Source organism: Paramormyrops kingsleyae, chromosome 2, assembly GCF_048594095.1.
Source record: "Paramormyrops kingsleyae isolate MSU_618 chromosome 2, PKINGS_0.4, whole genome shotgun sequence".
NCBI lineage: Eukaryota > Metazoa > Chordata > Actinopteri > Osteoglossiformes > Mormyridae > Paramormyrops > Paramormyrops kingsleyae.
This window is the reverse complement of record NC_132798.1, coordinates 34556408-34576009: the sequence shown is the minus strand read 5'-3', so window position 1 is coordinate 34576009 and position 19602 is coordinate 34556408.

Here is a 19602-nt window from a genome sequence, read left to right as displayed (position 1 = left end):
AATTGCAGTCCGAGTGCTTGGGCCATAATCGGACCTAGATGCAAACCGCTGGTCAGCCAATCATTGGCCCGTCTGAATATTGCTATCTGGGGAGTGGTCAACGAGTGACAGGTGCAAGTGATGGACACCATAGGAAGGGATGTGGTGGCTAGTGACACCTACTGGTTGCACAGGTACATGACGGGAATGAGGGAACATGACAACCAGCAAGTACACTATATTGCCAAAAGTATTGGGACACCTGCCTTTAAACACACATGAACTTTAATGACATCCCATTCTTAATACATAGGGTTTAATATGGATTTGGCCCACCCTTTGCAGCTATAACAGCTTCAACTCTTCTGGGAAGGCTGTCCACAAGGTTTAGTAGTGTGTTTACAGTATGTGAATTTTTGACCATTCTTCCAGGAGGGCATTTGTGAAGTCAGGCACTGATGTTGGGCAAGAAGGCCTGACTTGCAGTCTCCGCTCTAATTCATTCCAAAGGTTGAGATCAGGGCTCTGTATAGGCCAGTCAAGTTCTTCCACACCAGACTCGCTCATCCATGTCCTTATGGACCTTGCTTTGTGTACTGGTGCACAGTCATGTTGGAACAGGAAGGGGCCATCCGCAAACTGTTCCCACATAGTTGGGAGCAGGAAATTGTCCAAAATGGCTTCCAATGCTGCAGCATTAAGAGTTCCTTTCACTGGAACTAAAGGGCCAAGCCCAACCCCTGAAAAACAACCCCACACCATAATCCCTCCTCCATCAAACTTTACACTTGGCACAATGCAGTCAGGCAAGTACCGTTCTCCTGGCAACCGCCAAACCCAGACTCGCCCATCAGATTGCCAGACAGTGAAGCGTGATTCATCATTCCAGATAACATGTCTCCACTGCTCTAGAGTCCAGTGGCGGCGTGCCTTACACAACTGCATCTGATGTTTTGCATTGCACTTGGTGATATAAGGCTTGGATGCAGCTGCTTGGCCATGGAAACCCATTCCACGAAGTTCTCTATGCACTGTTCTTGAGCTAATCTAAAGGCCACACTAAGTTTGGAGGTCTGTAGGTATTGAATCTGCAGACAGTTTACGACTTCGGCACACTGTACGCATCAGCATGCATTTTCCCTGCTCTGTGATTTTACGTGGCCTAATACTTTGTGGCTGAGTTGCTGTTGTTCCCAATTGCTTCCACTTTTTTATAACACCACTAACAGTTGACTGTGGAAAATTTGTAACGGGGAAATTTCTCAAATGGACCTATTGCACAGGTGGCATCCTATCATGGTACCACACTTGAATTCACTGAGCTCCTGAGAGTGACCCATTCTTTCGCAAATGTTTGTAGAAGCGGTCTGTATGCTGCTGTTGTCGTGTGTGCCTTTAACTGTGGTTGTACCCGGTTCTCTCCTGATCCTCGTGTGTCTTAGCCATCATGTACCTATTCGCCGTGTGTGTGCCTTACAGTCCTTAGTATAAATTACCGTATTTTCCTGTCATTCATGGCTTGTTGCTTGTTGTGCGGTTCCTTCAAGAAGTAACATAAAGAACAACTTTGTGTCAGTCCACCTTTTGTCATTTTCATTCGCCGCTGCCTTGATTCCTCGGTCTGCTCGGCACTTCAATGCAGTACAATATTTTACATAAAATATAGCTTATCGTAGTTTTGCCATTGCAGTTTTTGGCAGTTTATCATAAGCTTAGATGAGTCTATATTTGTCATTGAGAGAAAAGGACTTTCTTTTTCTCGTCATGTTTCCTGTGCACGCAGCATTTCCATTAGGCTCAGGTAGCTAGCCAGAAGCAGATGGGGTAAGGCAAAGGAGGCTTATCAAAGTGAAGTAAAAAAAAAAAGAATTAGCGTAGTTTTATGTTTTCCATATATTGTCATGTATAAAAAGACCCAAAATGAACACTGTAAGCGGACTACTTGATTAATGTAAGAGAATTATTTAAACGGTATTTGTAAAGAAATGATTCTGTCCCAAGTTTTTTGATCCATATAAGCAGTTGAACACTATAAGCAGGTTCCACTGTATTGGGCTAGTTTCAGCTTCGGATGGTCGGATTTAAAGCTGACATTGTGCTGGAGATTTTTGCTGGACCTGGCAACACTGATGGTGAGAACAGCTAGATTCCTTGGATGGTTATCTGCCATGGCTGTATGGCACAGGTGATTTTTTTTTTTTTTTTTACAAGCTGAAAAGCTGCACTCACACCTAGCAGTCCTCACTGGCAACCTACTGCTTAAACGTTATGGATTCAAACATACCAGTGTTTTGCAGCTCTGTTTGTCTTTATTAAAACGAAAGCTTGCTCTATAAAAATTAAAATGCTCGCAGAAATCACGGCTTTGAACTCCGTTTAGCAAACGGCATTAGCCTAGTTTTGGCTATCATTATAGTAACTGACTCTAATCGTTGAACTTCCATTAGCATACAAGCCATATATTGCTAATTTAGCATAGTGTAACACCGGCGGGGATTAGCATTCCCCGGTATGCTCGCGGGTAATTGTAAATAGCCCCTTGTTGTACTGTAGTTGATAATAGTTGTATTTCCTGATAGTGCCGTGCATGTTTGTCTGTGTCTTATGTGCATTCTGTCCGTGTCCTTTGTTTTGTATAAATCTCCCACCGTGTGTGTACCTTATAGTTCGGCGTCTGAAATCCTTGTGTTGCTGGTATTGTGCTTGGGTCGGTCCTCGTTGGGTACCTGTATTTATTTGTAATTAAGTATAATTGAAAAAAGGTGTTTGCTTTGGCGATGCTCCTGTTTGTCCCGCACCACAATACATTATATAGCTTACTAATTTTACTTTGACTTTAATTCGTGTTTTTGGTTAAACTTCAAACAGCGAAGCTCGTAATTTACATATAAGGTGGAATTGGGGAAGGGACACAGGGTGGGACAACAGGGGCTGACTCTGACATATATACTGCATCAAAGCTTTTTGACTTTGTCAGGAATCTCTATTTAAACTAAATAAATTAAAACAAAATCAAGGTAAGGCATGCCCATACATGTAAGGTAAGATAAGACCAGTTCAGTTTATGTACACTGCTCAAAAAAATTAAAGGAACACTTATTAATCAGAGTATAGCATCAAGTAAACTAAACTTCTTGGATATTAATCTGGTCAGTTAAGTAGTTAATCAGTTTCAGCTGCTTTGGTGTTAATGAAATTAACAACAGGTGCACTAGAGGGTCAACAATGAGACGACCCCCAAAACAGGAATGGTTTAACAGGTGGGGACCACTGACATTTTTCCGTCCTAATCTCTTCTGACTGTTTTTTCACTAGTATTGCATTTGGCTATGGTCAGTGTCACTACTGGTAGCATCAGGCGATACCTGGACCCTACAGAGGTTGCACAGGTAGTCCGACTCCTCCAGGATGGTGCATATTGACGTGTCATTGCCAAAAGTTTTGCTGTGTCTCCCAGCACAGTCTCAAGGGCATGGAGGAGATTCCATGAGACAGGCAGTTACTCTAGGAGAGATGGACAGGGCCATAGAAGGTCCTTAACCCATCAGCAGGATTGGTATCTGCTCCTTTGTGCAAGGAGGAACAGGATGAGCACTGCCAGAGCCCTACAAAATGACCTCCAGCAGGCCACTGGTGTGCATGTCTCTGACCAAACAATCAGAAACAGACTTCATGAGGGTGGCCTGAGGGCCCGACATCCTCTAGTGGGCCCTGTGCTCACTGCCCGGCACCGTGGAGCTCGATTGGCATTTGCCATAGAATACCAGAATTGGCAGGTCCGTCACTGGCACCCTGTGCCTTTCACACATGACAGCAGGTTCACCACGAGCACATGTGACAGAAGTGAAAAGGTCTGGAGAAGCTGCGGAGAACATTATGATGCCTGAAACATTGTTCAGCATGACCGGTTTGGTGGGGGGTCACTGATGGTCTGGGGAGGCATATCCATGGAGGGACACACAGACCCCTACAGGTTAGACAACGGCACCTTGACTGCCATTAGGTATCAGGATGAAATCCTTGGACCTATTGTCAGACCCTATGCTGGTGCAGTGGGTCCTGGGTTCCTCCTGGTGCACGACAATGCCCGGCCTCATGTGGCAAGAGAATGCAGGCAGTTCCTGGAACATAATGGAATTGATACCATTGACGGGCCCCCACGTTTGCATGACCTAAATCCAATAGAACGCCTCTGGGACATTATGTTTTGGTCCAATCCAGGTTGCACCTCAGACTGTCCAGGACCTCAGTGATGCCCTGGTCCAGATCTGGGAGGAGATCCCCCAGGACACCATCCATCATCTCATTAGGAGGATGCCCTGACATTGTTAGGCATGCATACAAGCACGTGGGGGCCATACAAACTACTGAGTATGATTTTGAGTTGCTGCAATGAATTTTCAGCAAAAAGGACTAGCCTGCTGAATCATTTTTTCACTTAGATTTTCGGGGTGTCTTTCAATTCAGCCCTCTGTTGGTTGATAATTTTCATTTCCATCAAACAATGTGGCATCTTTTTGTTCCTAACACATTACCCTGTCCATATCAGTATAGATATCTAGCATGACTTTTTTCTCCATTGAGATCTGATGTGTTTCCAAAGTGTTCCTTTAATTTTTTTGAGCAGTGTATATAATTCACTCGAGGTTTATTTTACCATTATTTTTTTTTATTGAAAACGAGAGGAAAAGGGGAAGGGATTTACTCATCAATCCAGACACTAACTTCTGGAGGAACCTGACTGTCCTGCAGGAACGTACGCAGCTGGCTACACGATGGATGGATGGAAGAAGTGGAGGGTCGTGTGTCTGGCAGCTCTTTCCGTGGAGGACACCGAAGACATTTATCTATTTGGAACCATGATTACAGGTCTGATGCTGATTGGATTAGGCATTGCCCTGGCTTATCGGAAATTGAAGAAAACGGTGACAGCCGCTCAAAGCCTAACTAGGCTGGCCGGGATGATTGACGGGCTTGGCAGAGCTGTTGGCGCTCAAACTATGGCTATAGATCACAAACTGGATAACATCACTGTGTCTAATGACCGCAGATTTGATAACATCACCGTGACTATGGACCGCAGATTTGATAACATCACGGAGAAGCTCACGGTTCTGCAAAGGATTTTGGATGGCGGAGACCAGCGTGGACAGTAGAGGAGCTGAGAAATTACAGCTTCTCGCCCAAAAACCCAAACAACCCCATTCTATCTGCTTTTGGCTCCCCCCCTAATCAGCACTGGCCTTGGCCAAGGCCGCTGCTGAATTCAACAACTCCCCCTGAAGAACGAGGCAGTGAGACTCTCTTGCATGCCTCTCCCCCAACCACAAGGACACCCTACCCCCATCCCACGCCTTCGCCGCTTCATACCCCCAGCGTGAACAAGCGGGTCTGTGACCAGCGCCGTTTGGCTGCAGGACCAGACTGATGTTTGTCTATGCTGGACTACCTCCACCTCCCCATTCCCCTCCCCTATTGCAAGTCTCAACTTTAATGTTGTAAGATGTGGTGACTATGTACTTACGTTGCTGAGGTGTTTTTTTCTGTTCCTACATTGTACTCCCTACTGGAGTATAGTCTGGGGGCTGTTTTTTTATTCACCTCCACTCTCCTCATGTAATCTTGTTCCCCTGTCTTCCTGACCTGTCTACCCCCTGTAATGTGATGTTTGTATATGTATGGTCGGATTGATGGCCTGCTGGCAAGATGGCGCTGAAGTGACAGCAGCCTTCCTAGTAGCTCTGTACTGCTGCTGGAACTAAATTTCCCGGAGGAACCTTCCCGAGGGATTAATAAAGTACTATCTATCTATCTATCTATCTATCTATCTAAATTTGCTTGAATACGTTTCGAATTAATCAGAACTCCAACCTGCAGCTATTACAGTACAAAATTTTACACAGAACACACTACACAGGGCAGAGGATGTTCCAGATGGGTATCAGAGATACGGACATATGCCTAACTTGTAAGAAGGAAGCACCAGATAATCCTAACATTAGGAAGTGCGTACTGGAAAGGGCGCACTACGAAGTGCGCACTACAAATTGTACACTTCGTAGTGCGCACTTCGTAATGCGCCCTTTCCAGTGCGCCATTTCCAGTGCGCATTTTGTAGTGTACACTTTGTAGTGCGCACTTCGAAGTGCGCACTTTGTAGTGTACACTTTGAAGTGCGCACTTTGTAGTGTACACTTTCCAGTGTGCACTTCGTAGTGTGCACTTTGTAGTGTACACTGTTACAGTTACACTTAGATTAAAGTGCGCACTATGAAGTACATTATGAGGGACTAAGTATGCCCTATCTAGTGCACACAACTGGAAAGGACTTAGTATGCCCTTTCCAGTGCACACTTCGTTGTCAGGGTCAGCCCCCCACTGTGGTCCTTCCGTGCCCCTTCCCCGTTTGACCAGCAGGTGGTGCTGGTCTTCCCGTCCATACGTCAGTCCTTGTTTCTCCCCTGTCTCTTGTCTGGTCTCGTGGCTCAATGTATTAAGCATGTGCTGTCTGTTTGCCCCTCGATCCTGAGTTCCCTCTTGTTGTGAGTTCGAATCCCGCCTCCTCTGTTTTTGTATTTTGCTCCCTAGTGTTTCATTTGAGTTTCTTTAGTTCTTGTGTCTGATTTTGTAGTTGGTTTTGGTTTTGTCCCTTGTGCCCCTGCTTGTGTCTTTACCTGTTTAATTCCCTAGTGTTGGTTTCTGTTTCCTTGATTAATTCTTAGTTTCCCTGATTGTTAGTGTCTTTGAGTTAATTGGTTTCACCTGTGTCCTGTTTCCCTAGTCTTTGTTAATCAGCCTCACCTGCCCTGTGTTAGTCATTACCCCTGTAGTATATTAGTTCCTGCCTTTGTTCTGTTCCCCGCTGGTTCATCGCGTCGTGTCTCAGTCGTCTATGCCCTTGTCTAGCCTTGTCTCTGGTTTTCCCTTGATTGTAGTTTACCTTAGTGTCGTGCTAGTTAGTTTTCCTTGTGTGTTATTTAGTCTAGTTAATTCCTCCCTGTTTTAGTTTTGACCCCTCGTGGTCTTTTTGGTTTTCTTGTGTTTTGTTGTCTTTGTTTAATAAACCCTGTTTTGTTTGCTGGAGCCGCAAGTGGATCGTCCGCCCCTTATTTGTGCACCATGCCTCGTTCCCGTTCCCGTGCCGTCCAGAACCATGACACTTCGTAGTGCGCATTACGTAGTGTACACTTTGTAGTGTACACTTTGTAGTGTACACTTTGTAGTGCACACTTTGTAGTGCACACTTTGTAGTGCACACTTTGTAGTGCACACTTCGTAGCGTGTGCACTCGATACGGCATACTCAGTATGGTTACAGTTTGATTACAGTTACCATTAGACTTAGGCTTAGTGTGTTTACATAGGCACTGAGGGTGTGTTTAGGATAACAGTTATAGCTTATGTTAGAGATACAATAAGGGCTAAGGTTACTGCTATGGTGGTGATAGACTTAGGGCTATGATTAAGGTTGTCATACGGTTTTGAGATTTGAGATATACAGCAACATATAGTGTAACATTCAACATCGTTGCCTCCACAGTGAATTGCTAATTTTGTGATACTGCTGCTGCATTCTCTATATTCTACCCACTGCTCCACTTCATACTGTTGCTTTGTTCTGCCACATATCATTTAACTACCTCATGTCACTCAGGTGGACCACAGTCATCAATGATGAGATATTTACCTATTTCATTAAATGATTTAAAAAATAATTCTTAAATATAATAAAGGAACAGTATAGCAACATGTACTCTATGGGCAAGAAACATTCAGCAGACAACACAATGTTAAGCAGCAGGCAGGCATTCTTTAACCACAGGACATTTTTCCATGAGACGTTTCCACGAAATGGTCATATTTAAAATGCCTTCAGAAATTTATCACACACTGTCTGATATTACATTACAGTTCATAAAAATGCCTGGGGTGAACCTAAAACAAAGGAAGATGACACTTCACGATTCTAATACACGTATCACTTAATTTCAGAGTACCGCAATTCACTACATAGCTTCTACTGCAAGAATCCTACACCAACATGCCAATTAAAATCAGGCTCAGCCGACACTTCTAGCTGCAGAAAAAAAAATACAATTGTGACCAATTCGGCCTCAGTGTCTGCCTTTTAAAACGCAACGCTTTATTCCCAATATATTTGTCTAAATACAAATAGATTTCAAAATGTGTCGATTTGTTGAGCAACACATGATCTGTCTATACATACCGGCGACTGGTTTGTTCCGCTGATATAATCAAGTTACCTTATTAGCTTTCACATGTGGTGACATTTCAGTGCCATTGTTTTAAAATACTCTGATTGGTGACTACAGTAAATCAGAACAAATGTAAGTTGATTAGAGGCTACTTGAAATGAATAAAATTAAAAATGTTAACAAAACCGAATGAGCCTTTAGCTGTTTTACGTTAAAGAAAGCATCCATGTTTGTAGCTATACTTAAACACATGTTGGCATAGGCGCAGGTAGTTTACTGTCCCCACAACCGTACACTTCTCCATCACCTATCAAACACTAGGCCGACTGTGCTTAGGCAACCACACACAACATGCAAACCAGAAAAATATGCACATGCTTCTGGGGGATTTCAATAGTTTTGTATGTTTATTTATTTTTTTAATGGTGATTAGGTTTTATTCTAAAGCATGTATGTACTGAATAAAAAAGACCAGCTAAAAATGTTATTGCTAGCCAGCTCCCTATAAGACTCACTATAAGACAAAACCCTGACATTGACAGCAAATATACACGATCCTGGCTAAAAGTGTCTCGGGGATAGATAGCCGCACCTTAAGAATGTCAGAGCCCCCACTGTTCGCAGCGTTACATCAGCTAGCAGCTTGCGCGCCTCGTCGCGCTACACCACGGACTCTCTCGTGCTCAGTGCCATTGTGTCCGACATATTATGAATGAATGAGTGCCTTTTTATTGTCACTATACACATGTACAATGAGAATAAAAGCAGCTCCTCCAGTGTAAACATGTATGTAGAACACACAACAAACAATAAACAAATAGTGCAAAAAGTGCAAAACATTCTGCGGTGCTATATACATATGGAAGGAATAAATAACTGTATAGGTTACTACCGCCTCCATTTCCCTTGCTTACCGAGAGGTGGTAAAGAAAGAAAATGAAACTTCGTTCACTTTTCGCTCAGAAATCTCACTGCAAAGTGGATGACGACTGGTTCTGGGGAATTAGGCCTAAGTTTCATTAAGAGTCAAACACGGTGCAGCTCAGTTACTACTGTTAACTTAACATGCCGTCCTCAGTAAACATCTCATATCAGGCGCCTGGAATGCCTTAAGCAAAGGCCGCGGGGTCACCTTGTATGAAAACCATTTACTGAAAAGGCGTCCTTATTAAAAATAACTAAGGCTTTATTCTTTAAAGTTTTTAATGTGTTTTAATGTGACTGCTAAATGCAGTTTACAAGCTCCTACTGTTATAAAATGAAATGCTATTAACCAGGTGCACTCAAAGTTACAGCTTTTTATGCTTCAGCTAAAAAACAATTTTCGAAAAGTCAGCATATTATGAAAAGAAAGAATGGTTACAGATTCGTTGATACAGAAAATGCTGCTGGATCGTTCTTTCACGGCGGAGACATTCTCTTGCGATGGACCTGACCCTACACTGGGTACATGGGGACCATTGCTGAAGTAAGGATCTAATGCGTAGGTGTCGAGTCTCACGGTTAAAAGCCCCAGTCCCCGTGTGGCTCAGGGTTCAAAAGCTGGTTAAGATTGGTAGATTCCATGAGAGGTACCCCTTTAAATACGCTTTATTCCCACCACCCCCCAAAAATTAGTACATTTTAAAAACATGACCGTGCTGCATACATATAACAAAACATATGTACGACTTTTATTTTGAATAATAAAACACCTGTACATGTTACATTTTAAAACTCATTTGATAAATGTACACAAACATTTTTGTACAAGTTTGAAAAATAAAACACACGTATATATGTTACATTTTAAAACCCTTGTGCAACTTTGAAAATAAAAAACTTCAATCTCCTTTGATAAAAACCCTACAAAATTTTTACAACTTTGTTTTTGTAAAATAAAAGCCACGTTCATATTACATTTCAAAACTGATTCGCAAAATGAATGCATAAAACTTTGTACGAACAGGCTTGCGCTGCATACACGTAACAAAACGTTTTCGTATAACGCGTCTGGAAAATAAAACACCAGAACATCTTACATTTTAAAACATCTGTACATCTTTCTTTGAAAAACTTTCATGTTACATTTTAAAACATCTGTACATCTTTGAAAAACTTTCATGTTACATTTTAAAACATCTGTACATCTTACTTTGAAAAAACTTTCATGTTACATTTTAAAACATCTGTACATCTTACTTTGAAAAAACCTTTATGTTACATTAACAAATTCATTCGCTGAAATATTTTTAAAGACGTACAACACCCTTTTGCGATGCTGCTAGTTTTACATTTCAGCACCCAAAAGGCAGAGTTTCCCCACTAGTCAACAATCTGCGTTTGTCGTAGACATCCCTGACAATTTTATCGAGGTCTATTAAACAGGTGAAACGTTTTCACGTCGTGTTTGATTTTGTTATAGTGTGTCATTATAGGGAATCATCCAGCTGCCTTTCATTTAGCATGCTTAACCTTCGGCCTATGTTAGCTTTCTGTTCCTGTCTCTTATGTTAGACGGGTCGGTGCCAAGCCGTGTCTTACATCAGCCATAAGATACCCTCAAAACAATTATTTATCATCCAATTTATTTCTTACCTCTTGGTTACCTTGTTAGGCTTCCTTATCCATGAAAAGAATTGTTTTAATATTTTTGGTGTGGCTTTCTGGACCTTTCTTTTGACAGCATTCCTCTCGTTTTCTTTTTTTTTTTTTATTGCCCACCACCACCCCCCCTCTTCGGAGGACAACTTTATTTTACATTAAATTCAAGAGCAAAGAGTGTGGCCGTTCCGAACTCACCCGTCTTAGTACTGTGGGAAAAAAAAGGGGGGGGGGGGGAATACAGAAACAACGATCGTGACAATAACAGACATTACTCACCATGGGGAGAGGGGGAGAAAAAGGTAAAAAGAAAACAAAGGTATACAGAAATAGTAATAATAATAATAATGATGTAGGTGAGATGGAGAAAACTGAGTGTAGGGGAATACAGAATACATACAACCAAAAACTATACATCAAACAACAAAAATTATAACAACAATAATATCAATAATAATAATAATGTTACAAATAGGTATTATATATGTACAGTATTATATACTGTATATGTAGCATACACACACGTGATCCTACCCATATACATGTACTGTATATTTCAATTCCTATATCACTACACTAACAAGTAATAATACACTAACAAGTAGTTATAATAATAATGATATTGATCGCTCAACCATTCTAACCATTCTAACCATTTGATGCCGTCAGGGGAAGCAACAGCACGCCCCCCCCCCCCCCCCCAGGCCCAAGGTGAAGGCAGGGGAAACCAGGCAACCGAGGCCACCCCGCATCCCCTCCCCATTCCATGTTGGTGTGAAGTGTGCATGTATATGTGTGAGAGAATTGTGTGTTTATGTCTACAATGCATTAAAATTAGTGGGTGCAGTTTTGGTATGAGGGCCCCACCACTGGCAGATGGTCCCCCTCCCCGCACCCCCAAGGCCCTAATGTAATATGGACTGTGTATAAGACTAAAGTGCAAAAAGTGGGTCAGCAATTGAGGCACGGGCACCCCACCGCTGGCAGACGGCAGAGCCCCACCTGCCTCAACCCACCTCCTCAGCCCTAGTGTCATGTGGTGTCTAATAAGCAAGTAAAAATTGAGGGGCAGTGTCTCGGCGCACCTCCCCACTGCCCCTCGAGGCCCTAGTGTTGTGTGAAATGTGGTGTCGGGCCCAGGGGAGCAATAAGGGCGTGCCAGGAGTGGACCCCCCCCGGCACCGGAGCCAGATCCCCGACTGGCCCCGATTAGTCCCCATCCCCGACCCCGCACAGCCGGCAGGGGAAGCCAACCGGGGTGTTCAGGGGTGCCACAGGCAGCCTGGCAGCAGGGAACCCCCCAGGCCCAGACCGGGAGAGTCCCGCCCCACCATGCCCGATGGGACAACCCCAGGCCCCCCGGCAAACGGGGAGCCAGTCCGGCCAGGCGGGGTGACCTCCGCCCCCCGGCCACCCCAGGCCCCCCCCCCCAGGCGAGGCAGAGGCTCCCCCCACTGCCCCCCCCCAACCACCCCACAGCGCCCGAGGGCCCCACGCCGGAATCGCCAACGGCAGACAACGACCCGCCCCCACCAGGCAACGGGCCCGGGCAGACCAGGCAGAACCCCCCATCCCCCGCACTGCCCCCAACAGGCCAGGCCAGCGGCCACCCAGAGACACTGACCACGCGCCCTCAGCCAAGAGGAACACCAGACAACCCAGCCCCCCCGCCCCCAGTCCCCAACCCGGGACAGTGAGGGCAAGGCCCAACCACCCCTGACAACATTACATTAAAAAATTAATTATTGGAGTCCAACTATCGATCAATCGATAAATAGATTTTTCTTACAGGCAGACATCCTCTCCATGGAAACATAATCCAAGAGTAGATTTTTGAACAGATTTATGTTTAAATTCTCTTTTGACTTCCAGTTCAGAAGGATTGTTTTCTTGGCAATGGTTAGTACTGTGAGAAGCATGCAAGATTTATTCGTGTCCATATTCGTGTTAGTGAGGTCCCCAAGCAGGCAGAGTGAGGGGGAGGGTGGGATGGGATGCCCTAGGTGTGTCGATAAGTCTTCACAAATCCTTTGCCAGAATTCGTTGACCGGTGTGCAATACCAGAAAGCATGCAGGTAATTATCTGGTGCGTCCTTCTTACAAGTTAGGCATATGTCAGTATCTCTGATACCCATCTGGAACATCCTCTGCCCTGTGTAGTGTGTTCTGTGTAAAATATTGTACTGTAATAGCTGCAGGTTGGAGTTCTGATTCATTCGAAAGGTATTCAAGCAAATTTAGATTAGATAGATAGATAGATAGATAAATAGATGATAGATAGATAGATAGATAGATAGATAGATAGATAGATAGATAGATAGATAGATAGATAGATAGATAGATAGATAGATAGATAGATAGATAGATAGATAGATTGATTGATTGATTGATTGATAGAACTTTATTAATCCCTCGGGAAGGTTCCTCCGGGAAATTTAGTTCCAGCAGCAGTACAGAGCTACTAGGAAGGCTGCCGTCACTTCAGCGCCATCTTGCCAGCACGCCATCAACCCGACCATACATATACAAATATCACATTACAGGGGGTAGACAGGTCAGGAAGACAGGGGAACAAGATTACATGAGGAGAGTGGAGATGAATAAAAAAACAGCCCCCAGACTATACTCCAATAGGGAGTACAATGTAGGAACAGAAAAAAACACCTCAGCAACATAAGCACATAGTCACCACATCTTACAACATTAAAGTCGAGACTTGCAATAGGGGAGGGAAATGGGGAGGTGGAGGTAGTCCAGCATAGACAAACATCAGTCCGGTCCTGCAGCCAAATGGCGCTGGTCACAGACCTGCTTGTTCACGCTGGGGGTATGAAGCGGCGAAGGCGTGGGATGGGGGTAGGGTGTCCTTGTGGTTGGGGGAGAGGCATGCAAGAGAGTCTCACTGCCTCATTCTTCAGGGGGAGTTGTTGAATTCAGCAGCGGCCTTGGCCAAGGCCAGTGCTGATTAGGGGGGGAGCCAAAAGCAGATAGAATGGGGTTGTTTGGGTTTTTGGGTGAGAAGCTGTAATTTCTCAGCTCCTCTACTGTCCACGCTGGTCTCCGCCATCCAAAATCCTTTGCAGAACCGTGAGCTTCTCCGTGATGTTATCAAATCTGCGGTCCATAGTCACGGTGATGTTATCAAATCTGCGGTCATTAGACACAGTGATGTTATCCAGTTTGCGATCTATAGCCATAGTTTGAGCGCCAACAGCTCTGCCAAGCCCGTCAATCATCCCGGCCAGCCTAGTGCGTACGTTCCTGCAGGACAGTCAGGTTCCTCCAGAAGTTAGTGTCTGGATTGATGAGTAAATCCCTTTCCCTTTTCCTCTCGTTTTCAATAAAAAAAAATAATGGTAAAATTAACCTCGAGTGAATTATATACACTGCTCAAAAAAATTAAAGGAACACTTTGGAAACACATCAGATCTCAATGGAGAAAAAAGTCATGCTAGATATCTATACTGATATGGACAGGGTAATGTGTTAGGAACAAAAAGATGCCACATCGTTTGATGGAAATGAAAATTATCAACCTACAGAGGGCTGAATTGAAAGACACCCCGAAAATCTAAGTGAAAAAATGATGCAGCAGGCTAGTCCTTTTTGCTGAAAATTCATTGCAGCAACTCAAAATCATACTCAGTAGTTTGTATGGCCCCCACGTGCTTGTATGCATGCCTAACAATGTCAGGGCATCCTCCTAATGAGATGATGGATGGTGTCCTGGGGGATCTCCTCCCAGATCTGGACCAGGGCATCACTGAGGTCCTGGACAGTCTGAGGTGCAACCTGGATTGGACCAAAACATAATGTCCCAGAGGTGTTCTATTGGATTTAGGTCATGCAAACGTGGGGGCCCGTCAATGGTATCAATTCCATCATGTTCCAGGAACTGCCTGCATTTTCTCGCCACATGAGGCCGGGCATTGTCGTGCACCAGCAGGAACCCAGGACCCACTGCACCAGCATAGGGTCTGACAATAGGTGCAAGGATTTCATCCTGATACCTAATGGCAGTGAAGGTGCTGTTGTCTAGCCTGTAGGGGTCTGTGTGTCCCTCCATGGATATGCCTCCCCAGACCATCAGTGACCCCCCACCAAACCAGTCATGCTGAACAATGTTACAGGCAGCATAATGTTCTCCGCAGCTTCTCCAGACCTTTTCACTTCTGTCACATGTGCTCATGGTGAACCTGCTGTCATGTGTGAAAGGCACAGGGTGCCAGTGACGGACCTGCCAATTCTGGTATTCTATGGGAAATGCCAATTGAGCTCCACGGTGCCGGGCAGTGAGCACAGGGCCCACTAGAGGATGTCGGGCCCTCAGGCCACCCTCATGAAGTCTGTTTCTGATTGTTTGGTCAGAGACATTCCTGCTGGAGGTCATTTTGTAGGGCTCTGGCAGTGCTCATCCTGTTCCTCCTTGCACAAAGGAGCAGATACCAATCCTGCTGATGGGTTAAGGACCTTCTATGGCCCTGTCCATCTCTCCTAGAGTAACTGCCTGTCTCATGGTATCTCAATTCCAAACAGAGCTGCAAAACACTGGTATGGATAAATTTATAGAAGTCGCCAATAAGCTTAGAAGCAGAACGTCCATGGTGGTATTTTCTGAAATACTCCCCGTGCCACGCGCAAGTCAGGCTAAGTTAGCTGAGATAAGGAGATTAAATGCGTGGCTAAAAGGATGGTGTAGGAAAGAGGGGTTTAGGTTTATGGGGCACTGGAGGACCTTCTGGAACAGGTGGGACCTGTTCAAGCCGGATGGGTTGCATCTGAACCGGAGGGGAACCAGTGTACTGGGAAGGCGTATTTGTAGAGTAGTTGAGGAATGTTTAAACTAGGGACTGGGGGGGCAGGGAGGTTAGTTAAGTATGTAACTGGGGGGAAACGGAAAGCCCCAAAAAATCATATTATAAATAGGCACTGTAATAGGCCTACCCTTTGTTGCCTGTATTTAAACGCCAGGAGTATTAGGAATAAAATTCACGATTTAGAGGCTCTTATCTCATCAGACTCTTATGATATTATAGCAATAACTGAAACGTGGTTGAGTGATAAGGATGGACAAGAATATAATATGGATGGTTACACATTGTTCCGTAAAGACCGTATAGGTAAGAAGGGAGGTGGTGTTGCAGTATATGTAAAGGAAAACTTGCAGGCAAGGGAGCTTACTGATATAAGTAAAAGTACGGAAGCTATATGGGTAAAATTAGATGCTACAAACTCAAATAGCCTAATTGTCGGTGTTTGTTACAGAGCACCCAATGTAGCTGCTGAAGAAAGCAGATTGTTATACAGTGATATTAGGATTATGAGCAATAAAAATGATGTGGTAGTTATGGGTGATTTTAATCTACCGGGGATGCAGTGGGACATTGTTGCTGGCTCTTCTGAAAATGAACTTGAGATGGTGGAATTAGTACAGGATTGTTTTTTTACTCAGTTTGTTAACATCCCTACCAGGGGAGATGCCATTCTTGATCTTGTTTTGTCTAATAACCAGGACAGGATTGGTAAATTAGACGTTTTAGAACCACTTGACAGTAGCGATCATAACATGGTTAAATTTGAGGTTAAGTTTAGTGCCCGAAGAGCAAAGTCCAAATCAAACATATATAATCTTAGGAAGGCTAACTTCAATTGTATGAGATTAAAACTAGAAACTGTGAACTGGATGGAGTTAAATAACAAAACTGTTGAGGAGGCATGGGAATTTTTTAAAAGCACATTATTGCAAGTGCAAGAGGACTTCATACCTGTTTCCAGCAAGAATAAATCTAGGAAATTGCAACCTAGGTGGTTTAATAGGGAAATAAAGTATAAAGTAAGGAGGAAAAGGGTTTTGTTCCAGAGATGGAAAATAACTGATGATGACATAATAAAGCAAGAGTATCTAAATCTACAGGCTGAATTAAAAAATGACATTAGACGAGCTAAGAGGAATGTCGAAAGGAAGATTGCATTGGAGGCTAAGGATGACGTTAAAAGTTTCTTCCAGTATTTTAACTCTAAAAGAGCTCTAAAAGCTGAAATTACTAATCTGCAGGATAGTAAGGGTCTTATAATTGAAAACGACATTGACATAGTAAATGAGTTCAATGATAGTTTTGCACGGGTATTCACTGTTGAGGACACTAGTAACTTACCAGTTCTTATTACTAATCCAACATCGTCTATAACTAATATATATATAACTGAAGCTGATGTTTTGCAAAGCCTAGCTAAGCTCAAAATAAATAAATCACAGGGCCCTGATGGCATCTTACCTATAGTGTTAAAAGAGATGAGGGATATTATTTGCCGACCCTTAACATTACTGTTTCAAAAATCCTTATCTGAAGGTGTGGTACCTTCTGATTGGAAGCATGCCAACATAACGCCCATTTTCAAAAAAGGGGATAGAAGTAATTTGTCAATCAGTCTAACTTGTATAACTGGTAAAGTTATGGAGGCTATAATCAAAGAGAAAATGGTAGATTACCTGGACTCAAATAACATTTTGAGGGATAGCCAGCATGGATTTAGGAGAGGTAGATCCTGTTTAACAAATCTGTTGGAGTTTTTTGAGGTAGCTACTCAGGAAGTTGATGATAAGAAGGCCTATGATGTCATCTACTTAGATTTCCAAAAGGCTTTTGATGTTGTTCCCCACAAGAGGCTCTCACTTAAACTCAAAGTGACAGGTATTTTAGGAACTGTAGCGACCTGGATTGATAACTGGTTAACGGATAGGAAGCAGCGAGTAGTTATAAGAGGCTCAATGTCACAGTGGGCCTGCGTTCATAGTGGGGTACCGCAGGGTTCAATTTTAGGACCACTTTTGTTCCTCCATCCATCCATCATCTGCCGCTTGTCCGGGGTTCGGGTCGCGGGGGTAGCAGCTTCAGTAGAGGCACCCAGACCTCCCTCTCCCCAGCTAACCCCACCAGCTCCTCGGGGGGGACACCGAGGCGTTCCCAGGCCAGCCGAGAGATATAATCCCTCCAGCGAGTCCTGGTCCTTTTGTTCCTAATTTACATAAATGATATAGACACCAATATATACAGTAAACTGGTGAAATTTGCAGATGACACCAAGGTGGGTGGTGTAGCAGATACTGAACTAGCGGCTCAGCAGCTACAGCGGGATCTTAATTTAATTAGTGACTGGGCTGACACCTGGCAGATGAAATTTAACATAGACAAATGTAAGGTACTCCATGTAGGGAGCAGAAATATAAAGTACAGGTATTTTATGGGACCTACTGAAATAAAGGTAGCTGATTATGAGAAAGACCTTGGTGTGTATGTTGATGCTTCCATGTCTCATTCTCGCCAGTGCGGGGAAGCAATAAAAAAGGCCAATAGGATGTTGGGGTATATCTCCAGGTGTGTGGAGTTTAAGTCAAGGGAGGTAATGCTAAGATTATACAATTCCTTGGTGAGACCTCACCTAGAATATTGTGTACAGGTTTGGTCACCATATCTTAAAAAGGACATAGCGGCCTTAGAAAAGGTGCAGCGTAGGGCCACAAGAATGATTCCTGGTCTTAGAGGAATGTCATACGAGGAAAGGTTATTTGAGCTAAATCTGTTCAGCCTCAAGCAAAGGAGACTGAGGGGGGACATGATCCAGGTCTATAAGATTCTAACAGGTTTGGATGCTGTTCAACCGAATAGTTACTTCAGCATTAGTTCCAATACAAGAACTCGTGGCCATAGGTGGAAATTAGACTGGATTTAGGGAAGCACTTCTTTACACAGCGTGTAGTCAGAGTATGGAATAGTCTTCCTGATAACGTAGTGCAAGCTGAATCCTTGGGTTCCTTTAAATCAGAGCTAGATAAGATTTTAACAACTCTCAGCTATTATTTAAGTTCTCCCCAAGCGAGCTCGATGGGCTGAATGGCCTCCTCTCGTTTGTATAGTTCTTATGTTCTTATGTTCTTATGTTCCTCCATGCCCTTGAGACTGTGCTGGGAGACACAGAAAAACTTTTGGCAATGACACATCAATATGCGCCATCCTGGAGGAGTCGGACTACCTGTGCAACCTCTGTAGGGTCCAGGTATCGCCTGATGCTACCAGTAGTGACACTGACCGTAGCCAAATGCAATACTAGTGAAAAAACAGTCAGAAGAGATTAGGACGGAAAAATGTCAGTGGTCCCCACCTGTTAAACCATTCCTGTTTTGGGGGTCGTCTCATTGTTGCCCCTCTAGTGCACCTGTTGTTAATTTCATGAACACCAAAGCAGCTGAAACTGATTAACAACCCCCTCTGCTACTTAACTGACCAGATGAATATCCAAGAAGTTTAGTTTACTTGATGCTATACTCTGATTAATAAGTGTTCCTTTAATTTTTTTGAGCAGTGTACATAAACTGAACTGGTCTTATCTTACCTTACATGTATGGGCATGCCTTACCTTGATTTTGTTTTAATTTATTTCCTGACAAAGTCAAAAATTGATTCCTGACAAAGTCAAAAAGCTTTGATGCAGTATATATGTCAGGGTCAGCCCCTGTTGTCCCACCCTGTGTCCCTTCCCCAATTGCACCTTAATTCCGAGCTTCGCTGTTTGAAGTTTAACCAAAAACACGAATTAAAGTCAAAGTAAAATTAGTAAGCTATATAATGTATTGTGGTGCGGGACAAACAGGAGCATCGCCAAAGCAAACACCTTTTTTCAATTATACTTAATTACAAATAAATACAGGTACCCAACGAGGACCGACCCAAGCACAATACCAGCAACACAAGGATTTCAGACGCCGAACTATAAGGTACACACACGGTGGGAGATTTATACAAAGCAAAGGACACGAGAGAATCGGA